Genomic DNA, 17,698 nt, shown 5'->3' with positions numbered 1-17,698 from the left:
ATGATTTTCCAGAACCAGCAACCAAAGGAGATGTGCGAATGCTTATATGGTCCATGTGGGAGGGAATAGACTTACTACGTGAGGCTATTGAATTTGCAAAGAAACAAGGGGAAGAACTTCAGAAAAAATGTGATAAAGTTCCACCCACGAAGAAGAAAACATTCCCTCTCCAAGTAATTGACACACCTAAGAAGAGTAATAAACTTTATACTCCAATTGGGACTACTTATGCTAAGATGTTCAAAATGCTCTCCGAGAATGGTAAGGTCAAACCTCTCAAACCGAGACCATTTAAATCTCTAAAAAGGACAGGTAGGTTCTACTGTCCATACCATCAATCAGGGGGACATACCATTGAAAAATGTTTTAAATTCAAAGATTTAATTCAGAAGATGATTGATGATAAGAAGCTAGTTCAAATCCCACAAGAAGAAGACATAAGCATTAACGGGGTCGGGACAGCAATGAAGAAGACGTCTACCTAAAAGACATGGAAAAACTTCCACTTTCAGTGTCGTATTCAGTAGGTGATTTTTAGGATGAAGAGGATTCACCTATAGACGTCCTCACAAGATCTGGGAGAACGCAACCTCTCGTCTCTACACAACCTATTCCTACCATGCAACAAATTCCCATACCTATCATAGAAGACAATGATATTGTCAAGCAATTCAAAAAGACTAAGGTCGAGATGAATGTATGGAAACTTCTAGCTACGTCTCGAGAACATAGGTTGGTAGTAATGAATTCCTTGGATAAGATAGGGATAGATTCCAACACCACTCCTGAGTGGTTGGCTAACTTCCTTACGAGTGATCTCCCTAGCCCTATCAACTTGATCACCTTTTATGACAAAGATTTACCTCTAGAAGGTGACAAGCATTACAAGGCACTAAACCTCACAGTAGTCTGCAAGAGAATGAATGTCCCAATGACCCTTGTAGACAATGGGTCGGCAATTAATGTTTGTCCACTTAGAACTGCGAGGATGTTAGGCATAAGGGATGAAGACTTAATCCCGTCAACATAAAGAATAAGATCCTACGACAATACTCGTTGCCAAGCTCTTGGTAAAATTACTATGAATGTAACGGCGGGAGCAATAGAACATGCCACTACCTTCCAAGTGATATATATTAAAGCTTCATTTAACTTATTGTTGGGATGCCCTTGGCTTCATGACCTCAAGGTCGTCCCTTCATCTCTTTACCAACAGGTATAAGCCATAGTTGGAGGAATCCCCATCACAATCGATGCTTCACCAATGAGAATTAAAGTTGTTAAAAATTCGATCATTAACGTGGAGCATGATGAGGACGATGAAGACTTGTGGGGCTTTAATGAAGAGGTCTCCTTAATCTAGGAGGATTAAAGGACCCCTCTCTATCACGACCCCCACTCCAATATGATAGTGAATGCTATTCTCAAGAGACAAGGTGTAACACCCTAGAAATTCCTTTCTTTAAATACTCATTCTACTCTTTTAAAAATGCGATTTAGGAATAACTAAGACATTACCGCCACCGTGAAAACGGCTAAGGCAATTATCAAGGATACACAGCGGAAGACTAAAAATTTAAAACCGATTAAACAAGTCAACCCAAAGTCAACCAAACGAAAATAAAGTTTAAAACCAAAAGAACAAGTCAAATAAATTCAAATTACAACATGGAACCATCAAAGGCCCTTATTCAAAAACCGTTCCCAAATAAAACCTTTATGTAGTCCACACATAATATATCATAAATAAATAAAGCATAAAACACATTGTAATCTAATGAAAACTAATAGGATTCACTCTTCACTCATGCCCCATCATGATCATGCTTCAATACCTGAAAAGTTTTTCTCTACTTGCTTCCACTACTCTCCATTAAAAATGGGTCATCATAGGGCCAAGGTAAAGACATGGCCAAAACACAAACACACACAATCAGCAAAGCTGAGTACATAAGCGTAAAATAGCCACACTAAACATGCTTTCACCTATCAACACACACTTACCTCATTGCACCTGTTCACAAATACCAATCAACGCAATACAATGACTAGACCCTAATTAATTCATTTTTCATTGATTACGCATCGAACGGGTTTCCACCTATTAACCTCCCCCAAATAAATTTGAGGTTAACTGGCACGGGAGCTAACCGTGCCAGCGACAAACCACACAAAGGTGGCGGAATTCCTATGCATAATAAATAATAAAAAGGAATATATAGCGTCCTGTACTCCATTGGAAGTTATGGTTAAATATAAAACCCCATAACCCCCCCCCCCCATTGTTCATACTCAAGGTATATACGTTCCAAGAGTTTTGGTGCGTAATCTCTTTAACTTTACGTTATTTACATATTATTAGACTTGGTGATGACTCTCAAAGCATAATAAATCAATCAACAATAATTATTCAATCAAACAAACATACCAATTTAATTCTTGAATAATTAGTGACCACATACTATTTAATGTTGAACCCTTTTTAATTCTACCTCAGTGTCGAAGACACCTTAAACGCATAATGCGCCAAAAATCCTATCCCTCGGTGTTAAAAACACCTTAAGTGCACAAAGGCACCAACATACAATTTATTCCTTGTGTACCTAGACACTTATATAGCTCCTTCCTCATGCTTAAAGCATCAATAAAAATTATTTGAACCATATTAAAATTCCTTTTCAATAATCCAAACATAATTAAACATGTACTTTAATTAATCATGCCTTCTAACATGCCATAAGTAAAAATGTGGTTCAAACAAAACATACCAAAAATACAATTTTCCAATCCATAAACCATCACAAATAATTCATGCTTCAACACTCAATCACAAACACCATAAACTCACAATTCCATACATAAACCTTAACATGATTCTACTTATAATCAATTACAAACAAACCTAGCATGATTCTACATCACCAAATTATGCTAAGTACGCGTACGTACCTTGAGTACGTTATTAAAACTGCCACAACTAGTAGAAATCGCTTACTTCAAAGTCTCCTACACATTAAATCCATAGTATAGTATTAATATCCACTCTAAATAAATTTCTAGAAATATATACTATTTTAAAACCCTTCATAAATTAATTAGAATAAGTTGAAATTATATTTAAAGCACCATAAATTAAGTCCCAATTAATGGGTAATTAAAATTTCTTCAAGAAACCCAATATCAAGTGTTCTACATAAAATTCCAGCACTTTATTATACTTAAAACTTGCTGTAATTTGGTTTTAAAACATTTAAAGCAAAGGCCTACCCTATTATACATCATAATCTTTCAATAAATCATGAAACAAGAACCTAGGGTTTCAAAAATTGGGGCTTTTTAATTAAAAACCAAATCTGAAAATTAATTCCCACAATTACAGTAACCAAACATCAAAATTAAACCTCCAAACTCATAATTTATAATTAGATCTAAGCGTAGATTAAATTAAAATAAGAACGCTAAGTTTTTTTTTTATTATTATACTCGAAAAAGGGGTAAAAAGAGGGGGGAGAAAAACGGCAGCCACCGGCATCCGGCTGCTGGCAGTGGCGGTGGCCACCTGCTGCCGGCGGTGTGCGCTGCTGGCAGTGGCGGCCACCAGCTGCCGGCGGCTGGCAGTGGTGGGGGAAAAGGGGCAGCCGAAAAAAAAATAAGGGGAAGGGGAAAAGAAAAAGAAAGAAAAATAAGGAGGAGAGAGAGAGAAGTTTACCTTGGGTTTTCTCCACTTTGGGCAAAGTTGATTTGCCCCATAAAAGGGATATTTATACCCCTTCTCTATCTCCCCTTTTTACCCTAACTTTCCTCCTTTAGTTTTTCCTAATCCATTCCCTACTAAAACTTGTTAAAAATCATAATTTCCTAAAATAAAACCCCAACTTCTATTAATTAATTAATTAAACGGCTTTTCCTTTTGTAAAATATTCCAAATTTACATGGGATAAATAATTAAAAAATCATAATTAAAATGCTAGAGTTATTTAAATACCCTTATAAAATATATATATTAAATAAAATATGTATAAAGTGTATATACATTAAATAAAATACGTATAAAAAATACGGGGTATTACACAAGGGCACTTTCTTAGATTGACTTTAGGAAAGAAAAAGAAGATAGCAAAACAACTGGAATTACCTGGCCTCCCTAAGTTAGATAATTTCGGACTTGGTTTCGAACCGACTCGGGAAGATCTTAAGCAAGCCCAGGAAAGGTCAAGGCACGTAGGAACGCTCGCAGCCAAAAGTTAGCAATCCCAATGGATCAGTATCCTCTTACTCTAAATGGACAGTTCATAAGAGAAGGAGAGAACTATCCATGCTATGAATTTCCCGAACCCTTTGTTGTAAATGGCATAAGGCAAAAGGGGTTCGAAATCTTTCTGGATTGCTACTTTCTAGATAAGATCCCAACTCCTATTCACAAGGAGAAAGAACCCTTATGCTTTGACTTTAATGTCATGGGATTACTATTTGGGCGAGAAAAAGATGAGCCGAAATATATAGAGGATAACTCCTCACTCATCTAAATGGTCCTACAGAGCGAGAACTTTGATCCTTTAAAGCTTATCACTCCAGCGGAAGGATTAGTACAAGGGTGGCGCAAGACGGTCAAGGTGACTACTCCAAGTGGAAGGAAAATCTCTATAACAACAGGGCAAAGACCGATGTTCGAAGAGTCATCAGAGTCAGAGTCAGAGTCAGAGTCAGAGTCAGAGTCAGAGTCAGAGTCAGAGTTATAGTCTTTTCCTGTAGAGTCTCCCAAGTCTTTAGTTGTAGCACCCCCTACTTCTTCTATTTCTACTCCTAGGGTAGTTAGTAATCAAGTCCCTGAGGACATTTCCCTTTTTGATGTAATGATTTCAGAGTTCAATAATATGTCTTCTTCTGCTTACTCCTCCAATAATGGTGTAGTTGAGTTGGGTTCAAAAAGAGCTTTCCAACGATATATTATAAGCCCAATTCCGATGAATAATGAGGAAGTTATGGCCAAATTACTAAACTGTGCCCGGTTTGATCTTTATATGCGGCCCAATGATCTAAAGGAGGGCCTATTATTGACTTAATTCCTAATGCGATTAGGTTTGATTATAGTCTGCTAGAATCTTATAGAAGGTACTTTTGAATCCTAATTTGATTAGCATTGATAAATTGACTTTTAGGAATTTTAATTAGAATAAAAGAAGTGTTTTTAAGGAAATTACAAGTTTACCCCTCGTACGCATAAATTTTATCAAAATATGAAAACGCGTGGAAAACTGATTGCAGCGCCATACGACACGTTTGTCGCCTGGCAAAAGACCTGGCGTCTTGCGAAACTTGTGGCGCGTGGCGACAGCTCTGTCATCTGATGACATGCGCGTGTTTGGCGACAACGTCGTGTTTTATTCTTTTCGAAACTCTGATTCGTTTTTTATCATATCCGGCTGATATTCTCTATAAATATCCTCCTAAAACCTCCGTTTTCAATCACCAATTATCACCAACTCTCATCAAGAAATTCTTGATTACTCTCTCTCTCTCTCTTTTCCAAACTAGCTTTTCTCAAACAAAATACCGCATTCACATGATCTAAACACACCTAGCCAAGTTCGAAGTTGTCTGCGCCCTAGACGTGAAAGGTTTAATTTCTGAGGGTTTGGTCCCAAATCTCTCTTTTAATTATTTAATTTAATTCTTTGGTTTTATATTTTCCTTTAAGTTAGTATTGTGTGTATTCTGTTATTAGAAAGAGATACGAGGCATCCAAGTAAGTGCTTTAATTGTTTACATTGTTATTATGATATAGAAATCATGTTTAGGTTCCTTTTTTTATTCCTAGTATCATGTTAGGATGTTTTCCTTAATTTGATGTTTTGAATGGCAACAATGATTCCTAGTATCATGTTTAGGGAAAAGGTTTATAATATCAAATATGCTTATTATGATTCATATGATGTTTCCTATTTTCTTTCCTAATATTCATGTTAGGTTTGATCTTTATTGCTTAGTGACATGCTAGGATTTGTTATTAATCTTGTTAGTACCATGCCTAGGATCTTGCTATTATTATGCTTTAACATGATTATAATTATTTGGATTATTATGATTATTATTATGTTTCATGATATATATCATTGTTTTTTCTTGATCACACCTTTTATGCATGTTTAAAGGGAATTGGTACTTGTAATCACGCTTAATAAGATAATTAATAATCTTGTTTAGGGTTAATGTGATTATAATTCAAGTGATCGCCAATAATAGTTTTATTTGTGCATTAATATTCAGCCAACATAGGTAAACAGATTTAGGGTAAACCTATTGATTGCATGTTAGTCATAAAGCGCACATGAATACGATCAGAATAAAGTAGAGGCCTATTATTAAGGCAGGTTCAATCTCTGTTAGGTTAGATTTGTACCTTCATCCCCAAAATTCCAGTCATGGCTCCAGACCTATTGGAGTTAACGATCTCCTAGATCGTTAAGGGGTGTAACCTTCACCCTGTGAACGGATTACAAGTTCCTTAAACTTGTTGGCGACTCTTTTGCTCTAGTTTCCTTCCTTTTGGACGCCATCGTACTTTAGTGTATGATCACAGTGGGGTTCAAGTTTGGGGCAATGCTTGAAATATTCCCTACATATATGCTTGAGTTTATAAATATGATTGATGTTTGGGCCAAGTCCATTGTCCTAAGCCCATTGACCTAGAATTACGAAAATACCCTTTCATGATCTAGCCCATCATTAGTCGGAGCAAAGTACGAATTTACCCTTAATTTGTACAACTAAGTACAACTTCTGCCAGCTAAAAGTACATCTATAAATAGCTTTCCAGTCATTAATGATGGTAACTTTTTCCTAATGTACTTTATGTCTCTAATGTACTCTCTCTCTACTTTCTCTCTCTAGAAAGTGTATTCGCTGACTTAAGCATCGGAGAGGCTTTCCCAGGTCACACTCCCGAGGCAGTTAACCTTCTCTCTTTTGCAGGCCTAGCTCTCGAACAGCAAGGCGGAGCGGAAGGACGTTTGGACATTCATTGGACTTAGCCTTAAGAAATCTTGATATTATTAACCTAACATCAAGGAGTATTCTATTTCTAGAAACAGGTGGCGCCGTCTGTGGGGATAACTAACAAAAAGTCATGGTGAACACTAGGCGTCCCAGCAGCACATATCAAGATGTTACTAGACAAGCTCCATTTCTCTCGGCTTGGCATCCCTATATAGTCGAGGAGGTGACCCCCTTGGCAGGGAACGACCTTGTAGGCAAGGTGAACATCCCCCAGATAGTCACCCGCCGAGACTTGGATCAGCTAGCAGCCTAGATAAACAAAAACCTTGAGGAAAGCCTGAGGGCACTTAAAGGGGGCAAAAAAGGTAGGGTAACGCTCCACAGCTTAACGCCCAGCCTCACGTGTCCCATCTCAATCAAGCCTCCTCCCAGCCTCGGCATCAGGAATCTCGTCGTTCTCAACCACATCAGTCTCCCAACCCCCGGCGGGAGTCAAGGCAGCCAAACCGACCAAGAGATGCAAGAGAGATAATCAATGAGCGAAGGCTAAGGGAAGGAACTTTAGATACCCGAGAGATAATCAACTCTAGGCGGGAGAATTTAAAAGAAGAAGATGATCCCCCCTAGAGAGGTCGAACCAGGGTTCACTCTTGGCATGGATCATCAAGGTACCGAAACAGCTTGGTTAACTCAGCTACTTCAAGGCGGAGGGGAATGACTTCTCATCCCACTTGTTCAGCAAGCAAGAGTCCTAAGTGTCCTTCCTCCCCCGGGCCGAGGAGGCTTGAGATTGCCAAGAACATCAACCCCTTCATCCAGGAGATAATGAATACCCTCATTCCTCCTAAGGTCAAAATCCCGACGTTGGACTCATATGATGGAAAGAAAGACCCAACGGACCATCTGAACGCTTATAAAGCACAGATGGGATTCCAAACCGGGTGTGAAGACTTATGGTGTAGATTCTTACCCACCACTCTCAAAGGCATAGCCCATACATGGTTCAACAACCTTACCCCAGGGAGCATAAGAATGTTTGACATGTTGGCTACCCAATTCAAAAAGCACTTCATTGCTGGGAGTAGGCAAACAAAGACTAGCGTTCATCTGATGACGGTGAAGCAAGGATAGAATGAAAGTCTTAAAGACTATATCAAGAACTTCAACACTGAGTCTCAGCTCATCCCCGACCTCCAAGATAATGTTGCTTTCACAGCCCTTCTCTTCGAGCTCAAGTCTAACAAGCTGAAGTTTTAACTTGTGCATGATAAAGTTAGTATCTTCTCTGAAACCATGGAAAGAGCTAAAATAATCATTGAAGCAAGTGAGGTGTTCAAGGCACCCATGGCTAACAACAAGGGGAAAAGAATGCAAGAGGATAAATATCATGAGAACAAGAATAGAAGACCGAGGAGGGTGATAGTGATGATGAAGGACTCAAGTATAATGCTGCCAAGAGTGAGATCTATTTGGACATAAAGAATAAGGCTATCCTCCCCAAGCCTAATCCAATGAACACGCCGATAGAACAAAGGAACAAGAAGCTCTGGTGTGAATACCATAGGGAGTGTGGTCACACCACCTGGAACTGCAGAGAACTCAAGAGAGCCCTAGATAAGCTAGCACAAGAAGGAAAGCTTAACTGATATCTCAAGTCCCCCAAAAAGGATAACAAAGAAGAAAGGCTTTCAAGGTTGTGCAAGAAGCCCATAGCTCAGTTGACACTAACATGAGCATCAATGTCATAACCGGAGGATTTTCCTCCAGGGGTTTGTCTAAAAAGGCACGCAAGAGTAATTTGCGGTCGCTCGAAGAACCTATCTACAATATTGGAAATCCCTCATCCACCCCGAAAGACCCCCTCATGGTGTTCGGGGATGATAATGCTAACAAAATTCAAAGGCCCCATGATGAACATCTAAGGCTCTAATGATCCATATGAAGGTGGCCAATGCTAAGGTCAAGAAGATCTTAGTGGATAGCGGGAGTTCAGCGGACATTATTACTTGGAATTGCCTAGAGCAAATGCGTTTTGGCAGGGGAAACCTCACACCCTTGGACAAGCCATTAGTCGGTGTAGACACCCAAATGTGTCTCCCCAAAACCAAACGCAGTGATGAATACCTTTTACGTCATTTGTTTATCAAACAAAGCGAAAGTGTGAAAAGTCTAGTGATGAGGATGTTTTTATTAAAATATCTCTTCTTTCTGTTTTTAAAAATAGTTCTTTTCTTACCTTATTTATGAAAAACGTGCATTCCAGTTTAGTTTGGTCCATGATAAGGGCCCAATAATGGTGTAGTTGGATAGGGTTTGAAAAGACCTTTCCAACGATATATTATAAGCCCAATTCCGATGAATAATGAGGAAGTTATGGCCAAAATACTAAATTGGGCCCGATTTGATTTTTATATGCGGCCCAATGATCTAGGGGAGGGCCTATTATTAATTATCATTCCTAAAGCTATTAGGATTTATTATAGTCTTCTAGAATACTCTAGAAGGTTCTTTTAAATCCTAATGGAGTTATGATTGATAATTATATTTTAAAGAGTTTGAAATTGAATAAAATTACTCTTTTTAAGAATCCTTGTTTTGTACGAAGTGGAATATATTCAGATTTTATTTTTGTGCCTCATAATCTTTATCAAATTTTATATGGTTGGATAAATCTTGAAATTATCTTTCCAATTATATATTATAATATTAAATCCGAGCTATAACGAAAAAGATATGAATGAGATACAAAACTCTATCCAAAATTGATACCGTCCTACTATTTCGGCCATATCTTTTTATATAAAAATTATTTTAATCTGATTCTAATTGGATTGGAAATTAGGCTTCAAGAGCTTTCCAACGACATATTATATGCCTTATTTGGACTTCCGGATCAAAAGATATGATAAAAACAAAAACGCGTGAAACTGATTATTAGTGCCTGACGCTAAGCATTGGCGCCTGGCGCTAAGGTTTGGCGCCTAGCGCTAATTACCAGCGTCTGGCGCTAATCAAGTTTTATTCTCGTCGAAACTCTGATTTGTTTTTTTATCCATCCGACTGATTTTTGTCTATAAATAGCCTCTTAAAATTCTGTTTTCAATCACCAATTCTCATCAATTCTTATTCTCGATCTCTTTCATCAACTCTCATTAAGAAATCCTTGATTCTCTCTCTCTTTCTAGCCTAGCCTTTTACAAATAAAATTCCTCATACACAAGATCTAGACACACCTTGACGTGAAATGTTCTAATTTCTGATGGTTTGGTCCCAAATCTCTCTTTCAATTATTTAATTTAATTGTTTGTTTATTATTTTCCTTGAAGTTACTAACGTGTGTATTTTGTTATTAGAAAGAGATACGAGACATCCAAGTAAGTGCTTTAATTGATTTATTGACATTATGATATAGAAATCATGTCTAGGTTGTTATTATGATTCCTAGTATCAAGTTAGGATTCTTGATGTTTTGAATGACAACAATGATTCCTAGTATTATGTTTAGAGAAAAGGTTATAATATCAAATATGCTTATTATGATTCCTGCGATGCTTCCTATTTTCTTTCCTAATATTCATGTTAGTATCATGTTAGGTTTAAAGCTTGATTTTTATTTTTTAGTGAAATGCTAGGGTTTGTTATTAATCTTGTTAGTATCATGCCTAAGATCTTGCTATTATGCTTTAACATGATTATTTTAATTATTATTTTAATTATAATTTATTATGATTTATTATGTTGCTTGATATTATTTATTTATTGCTTGATCACGCCTTTGTGCATGTTTAAAGGGAATTGGTACTTGTAATCACGCTTAATAAGATAATTAATAATCTTGTTTAGGGTTAATATGATTATAATTCAAGTGATCGCCAATAATAGATTTATTTGTGCATTAATATTCAACCAATATAGACTAAACAGGTTTAGGGTTAATCTTATTGATTTCATGTTAGTCAAAAAGCGCTCATGAATACGATCAGAATAAAGTAGAGGCCTATTATTAGGGCAAGTTCAATCTCTTTTAGGTTGGATTTGTACCTTCATCCCCGAACTACCAGTCATGGTTCAAGACCTATTGGAGTTAACGATATCTTGGATCGTTAAAGGGTGTAACTTTCACCTCGTGAACGGTTTACAAGTTCCTAAAACTTGTTGGTGACTCTTTTGCTCTAGCTTTATTCCCTTTGGACGCCACCATGCTTTAGTTTATGATCACAGTGGGGTTCAAGTTTGGGATAATGCTTGAAATATTCCCTACAGTCGGCTTTGGATGGTAGCATGTTTACCCCCTAGGAATGATCAAGCTACCCGTCCGCCTGGGGGAAAAGAAGAAGAGGAGGATCTTGATACACCCGTTCTTAGTTGTGGATACCCCTATACCATACAACATGATCATTGGCCGGCCTTTACTCAATAGGGTTAAAACTGCAATCTCAACCTATCACTTACTCCTTCAATTCAAGACTGATGATTGCTCCGTAGGGAAGATATATGGAGATCAGTTTGAGGGAAAGAAATGCTATGTAGATAGCTTGAAGCAACTTGAAGACTCAGTCAAACAGGATGATAAGGGGGCCAAGAAGAAAACAATGGATGTTGATGAACCCCAGCTCTCCGTAATGAACATCTACATGGATGAGATCCTAAGAAATACGGTAGGCCTAAACCTATTGAGGAGGATGAAAGCATACCTTTGGGGGATGACCCCGCTCGGACTGTGAGAGTGGGAAAGAACTTAGACCCGCAACTCAAGGAAAAAATCATTCAAGTACTTACAGAATTCAAAGACATCTTTGCTTTTACAGCAGATGAAATGCGGGCATAGACCCCGAAGTGATGACGCACGAGTTGAATATCAGGGAGGGCTACAAGCCCGTCAAGCAGAAACTCCGACATACTAGATCGGAGAGAAACAAAGATGCAGCTGCTGAGGTCAAAAAGCTTCTCGAAGCGGGTTTCATTCGAGAATGTCAATATATTGAGTGGTTATCTAATGTTGTGCTTGTTATGAAGCCAAATGGATCTTGACATATGTGTGTGGAATTTATAGATTTGAACAAGGCATGCCCGAAGGATGATCATCCTTTTCCTAAAATTGATAGGTTGGTGGATTCGACCGCTAGTCACGCCCTCCTAAGCTTAATGGATGCCAATGCGGGGTATCATCAGATACCCATGTTGGAAAAAAAATCAAGCCCACATTGCCTTCAACATTAGCCAAGGGGTTTACTATTATAATGTGATGTCATTCAGCTTGAAGAATGTCGGGAATACATACAAGTGCTTGATGAATAAAATCTTTAAAGGGCATCTAGGCCGGAATGTTGAAGCCTATGTTTTTGACATGATCTTTAAAAGTAAAGAAAGCTCATACCACATAGCGGACCTAAGGGAAGCATTCACTACCCTTAGGAAATATAAGATGAAGCTCAATCCCTGCAAATGTGTCTTTAGGGTGCAACGCGGAAAATGCCTTAGTTTTATGGTTGATCAGCGTGGCATTGATGCTAACCCGGATAAAATTCAAGACATTCTTGACATAGAATCCCACAGGAATGTGAAAGAAGTGTAACGCCTTACAGGTTGCCTAGTTGCGCTAGGGAAATTTCTATCCCGGTCAGCTGATAAGAGCTTATCCTTTTTCAAGGCCCTCAAGAGGCCCAAGTTCTTGTGGGATGAGGAGGCTGAGAAAGCTTTTCACCAATTGAAGGAACATCGGATGAACAGTCCAAAACTTGTTAGCCCCTCCCTAAGGAAACATTATTCGTATACTTGGCCATATCAGACTATGCCCTGAGCGCGGTCCTTATTCCTGAAAAAGGAGAAGGCCAAGTACCTGTCTACTTTGTCAGCCACGCCTTAAGGGGCGCTGAGACGCGGTATACTCTCTTTGAGAAAGTGGTGTACGCTTTAGTGATGGCCAGCAGGAAGTTAAAGACATACTTTCAAGCACACCCAATCAAAGTTCTCACCAGCTAGCCAATCAAGAAAGTGTTAGAGAGCAAAAATCATTCATCCCATATGACAGATTGGTCAGATCAATTGGCTGATTTCGGAATTGAGTTTGAGCCCCGCAAGGCCATCAAAGCCCAAGATCTAGCTGATTTCATAGGTGAGTGCACTCACAGGCCTACCCTAGTGAACACCTCCACCCCTTGGGCTCTTTATGTGGATGGGTCGTCTAGTAAGGCTGGAAGTGGGGCTGGGCTAGTTATCACCTCCCGGGAGGGAGATAAATTCGAATATGTTGTTAAGTTTGCCTTCCATGCTTCTAACAATGAGAATGAGTATGAAGCACTCATCTTGAGGATAAACTTGTGACAATACATGAAAATCAAATCAGTTCAAGTATGCTCAGACTTATAGCTCATAGTGGGGCAAATGACAAGAGAATTTAGTGAAGGAGGAAAACATGAAAGCCTATTTCGAGAAGGCTGAAAGTTTGACAAAATCATTTGACAACTATGAGATCAAACACATTCCCCGCTCAAAAAATCAGTAAGCTCAGCTGAGGGGATAGCCCCCCAGAATATCATGTGGGAAATTTTTTGAAGAACCAAGTGCTCAAAGGCCCGCCATCATGGAAATTGATAGAGAGGAGACTTGGATGGATCAGATCATTCTATGCTTAAAAGGATAATTACTTCAGAATACCCCTAACTTCAAGATGTTTAAGAAACATGCTGAGTGGTTCATGCTGCATGAGGGGACCCTTTATAAATAATCTTTCACTCACCAGTTGCTCAAGTGCATCACCCTGGAGGAGGGGAATTATGTACCTAGAGAAATCCACGAAGGGGCTTGTGGTAGCCATCAGGGCGGGCGGACTATAGCTGGAAAGGCGCTAAGGGTCGGATTCTATTGGCCCACCCTGAGGCGTGATGCCATTAAGATTGTCAAGAGATGTGAAAGGTGTCAGTTGTTTGCTGATGTGCCTCATATCCCGGCCAATAACATCACAAGCGTTCAATTGGTCTTACCCTTTGATCGTTGTGGCATGGATATCCTAGGGCCATTCCCCATGGCCTTAGGGCAAAGGAAATTTCTTATAGTAGCAGTTGATTATTTCACTAAGTGGGTTGAGGTCAAGCTAGTAGCAACAATCACCGACAAACAAGTTTAAAAATTAATCTAGAGAAAAATTATCACCCGCTTTGGGGTACCTCGCATTTTGATCTCAGACAATGGCCGACAATTCAACAGCGAGCCAACTAGGGAGTATTGCGGGCGTTTTGGGATCAAGAAAAGGTTTATGCTGTATGCTAACCCCAGACAAACGGCCAAGCTGAGGCAACTAACAAAACAATATTAAAGGGGCTGAAGACAATGCTCGAAGGTACAAAAGGATCTTGGGTGGATGACTTGCCTAGGATCTTGTGGTCCAATCGTACCACCACAAAAGAAGCTACAGGGCAAATCCCTTTTGCCTTAGTGTATGGCAGTGATGCCATACTCCCCTTAGAAGTTGGAATCCTATATCCCAGGGTCACCTTCTATGACTTCACCCAAAATGATCAATTGAAGCCTTTGGCCTTAGACTTACTCCCAGAGATAAGAGGAGATGCTTTGCTTCGCTCTATAGCATAAAAGCAAAGGATAACTCGTTACTTCAACAAGAGAGTCAAGGCAAGACCCCTAGATAAAGGTGATTGGGTACTCCGAAAGTGTGAGGTTCTGGCAAGCCTTCGGCATTGGCAAAACTAAGCCGAAATTTGGAGGGGACTTACAAAGATTAAAGAGGTGATTTGCCCAGGAACCTTTCGCTTGCAAACTGTTAATGGAAAGGACCTCCCCCCATGGAATGCTGATAACCTAAGAAGATTTACGTCTGAACTCTCCCTTACAATGATTCCCTAGGGGAAATAAGAGCCGATACGAGGAAATCAACTTTACTATATAGTGCATCATTGTAATGTCCTTTGCTTTAATGTTAATATAATGAAAAAAACCCTCAGCTGGGATGTTTTCCCTTTATATGTTGCACTTTGTAATTTTCTTACTTAGTTTATTTTTTGAACTTTTACATTGCTTATTAGCATAGCCGAAAATTATTTAATCGCACCACATGCCTGGCATAGGGAATTTTGGTTCACTAAGATAACAACGACTAAAGTTTGTTCCAATGTTTGGGGCAAGATGCTAGCCTGTGCTCAAACATTTAAGATAGAGTCCTGGCCGAAAGATCATTCATAAATTGGGGCTCGTTTAGCCCTCAGCCTACTCTTAAGAGTTGGGAAAGCCTAGCTCTTATATGACTTGCAACTTGGGGCTCGGTTTAGCCCCAGGTTTGTTTACGTTATCAATAACGAGTTGGAATAGCCCAACTCTCACACAACTGCCAACATGGGGCTCGTTTTTAAGCCCCTATCTCCTTTACATTGTCAATTTAAATTTTATAACTAAGGGATCGTTTAGCCCCCAAGTGTTCATGTAATTCCCATTCTCATAAAAAATAACATAAGGCTCGTTTTAGCCCAAACCTAGCAACAATCGTAGGCTAAGGTTACTCGTCAAATGTTAGGGACTTCTTTTTGGTGAAGCAAAGGGTGATCAAACCTTCTCCTCATAACCAAGCAATCTCTAAACAAAAACAAACTAACTCCCCCAAGCTTATTCAAAGTTATAACCATAGTTATATATACAAAAAGCATAAACACTTCTCCCCCAAGCTTAAAGGAAGCATTGTCCTCAATGCTTGAAAAGGGAAAAGAAATTACATCGAAATATTTTTGTTGTTTTTTTCTTATTTTCACTTTTTTGTTGTATTTTCATTTCTTTCAAAGTAATTGTCCATGCCTCTTTAACTTAGGATGGCTTTTACAATTTTTGCATTTGCATTGTCCTTGCCTTTTTTATTTTGGACGGCTTTTTTTCATTTATTCATTTGCCATTATTCACAAAAATATCAAAACATAAACTTGCTTTCAAGATAACCAAATATCCAAACTCCTCCACCAAAAACTCCAACAATAATGATCAATTGCTTCACAAAAACCAAGAATGGAAACGAAAATGAAACAAAAGGCTCAAGATCTAAGGATGTGGCTTGAAAAGAAGGGAAAAGGCTCAAATGGTTAGCAAAAAGGAAAATGTAAACATAATGAACAAAAAAGAAAGAAAATTAACCCAGAAAAGAAAAATTACCACCCCGAAAAGATGCCTTTGTCCTCCCTAGATGGCTCGGTCTCGAGTTTGAGAATTATGAGTCTTGATTCTAGATTAGGTCCGCAATAGTCAAGGATCCATGCCGCTTATGCAATTATATGTTGAAGGCTTGAAAAAAAAAAGTACCTCACATGGATGCAGCAAAAACTCACTATTGGTGTCGAATCAACTATAGGGAGCAACTACCAACATGCCACAAACAAGTTGAATCCGGTTTCATGGTCCCACTAGTTTTAAAAAACTACCTTAGCATGCTTTATCCTAGAATCAACCAAGCGTACTCTCAAACCGTGCACACCGTTACCATTTTAGAAGAAAATCATTCGACTATACAAGTCCAAAAGTATTATGTCCAAAACAAGAACAAAACAAAACACATTGCAAATTTGCTTAGATAGAACAAAAATCTTTTTGGGATTTTTCAAAATAAAGAACATGGAAAAGCATATACAAAGGTGCATAGCATATATGAATCAATAACCCACCAAACATGATAGAATACCCTCCCCCATGCTTAAATGAGACAACATGCTCAAACATAAATCAAATCATCCATGGGAGGGGAAAACAAGGAGATCAATCCAATCAAATCAACATATGTCTAACAAGTCATCATCCACATGAGAAAGAGCAAGGAAGGATATTACCGGATATTAGGTGGGTGTAAATACCCGCAAATGACCCGATTAAACCTTTCAAAGCTAATTTCCTCAAGAATTGATCCATATGCTAGCAAAAATAGGAGTCAAACTTCCTTGATTCTTGATCCAAATCGAAGCACCAAAGTATATCAAGTCATGTACCTAGAAAAAGGCACACAAACATTTCCATGAGAGAAAATATATTCTAAAAAGAAAAGAAAATAAAAGCAATAAAACACGGGTTAATTCCTGAGAAAGGCTTGCTTAAGGTCCAAGCTTGACCGCTCTAGTAAAATTATAATTCAATGCACGCAAGAGCTTGTCAAATGCACTACTACACATTTTGTAAGAGATAAGGTAGACAAATGACGTGATAAAAACGTGCAACAAGATTTTTGCACGCAAGTGAGGAGGGAAGTGCCAAAAGAAAGAAAAAGAGGGATAAAAAGGAAAAAGAAGAAGAAGAAGAAGAAGAAAAAAAAAAAAAAAAAAAAAAAAAAAAAAAAAAAAAAAAAGAAGAAGAAGAAGAAGAAGAAGAAGAAAGAAGAAGAAGAAGAAGAAGAAGAAGAAGAAGAAGAAGAAGAAGAAGAAGAAGAAGAAGAAGAAGAAGAAGAAGAAGAAGAAAAAAAAGAAGAAGAAGAAGAAGAAGAAGAAGAAGAAGAAGAAGAAGAAGAAGAAGAAGAAGAAGAAAAGAAGAAGAAAAGAAGAAGAAGAAGAAGAAGAAGAAGAAGAAAGAAGAAGAAGAAGAAGAAGAAAAAAAAAAAAAAAAAAAAAAAAAAAAAAAAAAAAAAAAAAAAAAAAAAAAAAAAAAAAAAAGAAAAGAAGAAGAAGAAGAAGAAGAAAAGAAGAAGAAGAAGAAGAAGAAGAAGAAGAAGGGGGAATAAAAGAATGGA

The sequence above is a fragment of the Chenopodium quinoa genome, unplaced genomic scaffold (assembly GCF_001683475.1).
Source record: "Chenopodium quinoa cultivar QQ74 unplaced genomic scaffold, ASM168347v1, whole genome shotgun sequence".
NCBI classification, from domain to species: domain Eukaryota; kingdom Viridiplantae; phylum Streptophyta; class Magnoliopsida; order Caryophyllales; family Amaranthaceae; genus Chenopodium; species Chenopodium quinoa.
The sequence above is the reverse complement of the archived record's forward strand: the minus strand, read 5'-3'. Positions refer to the sequence as shown.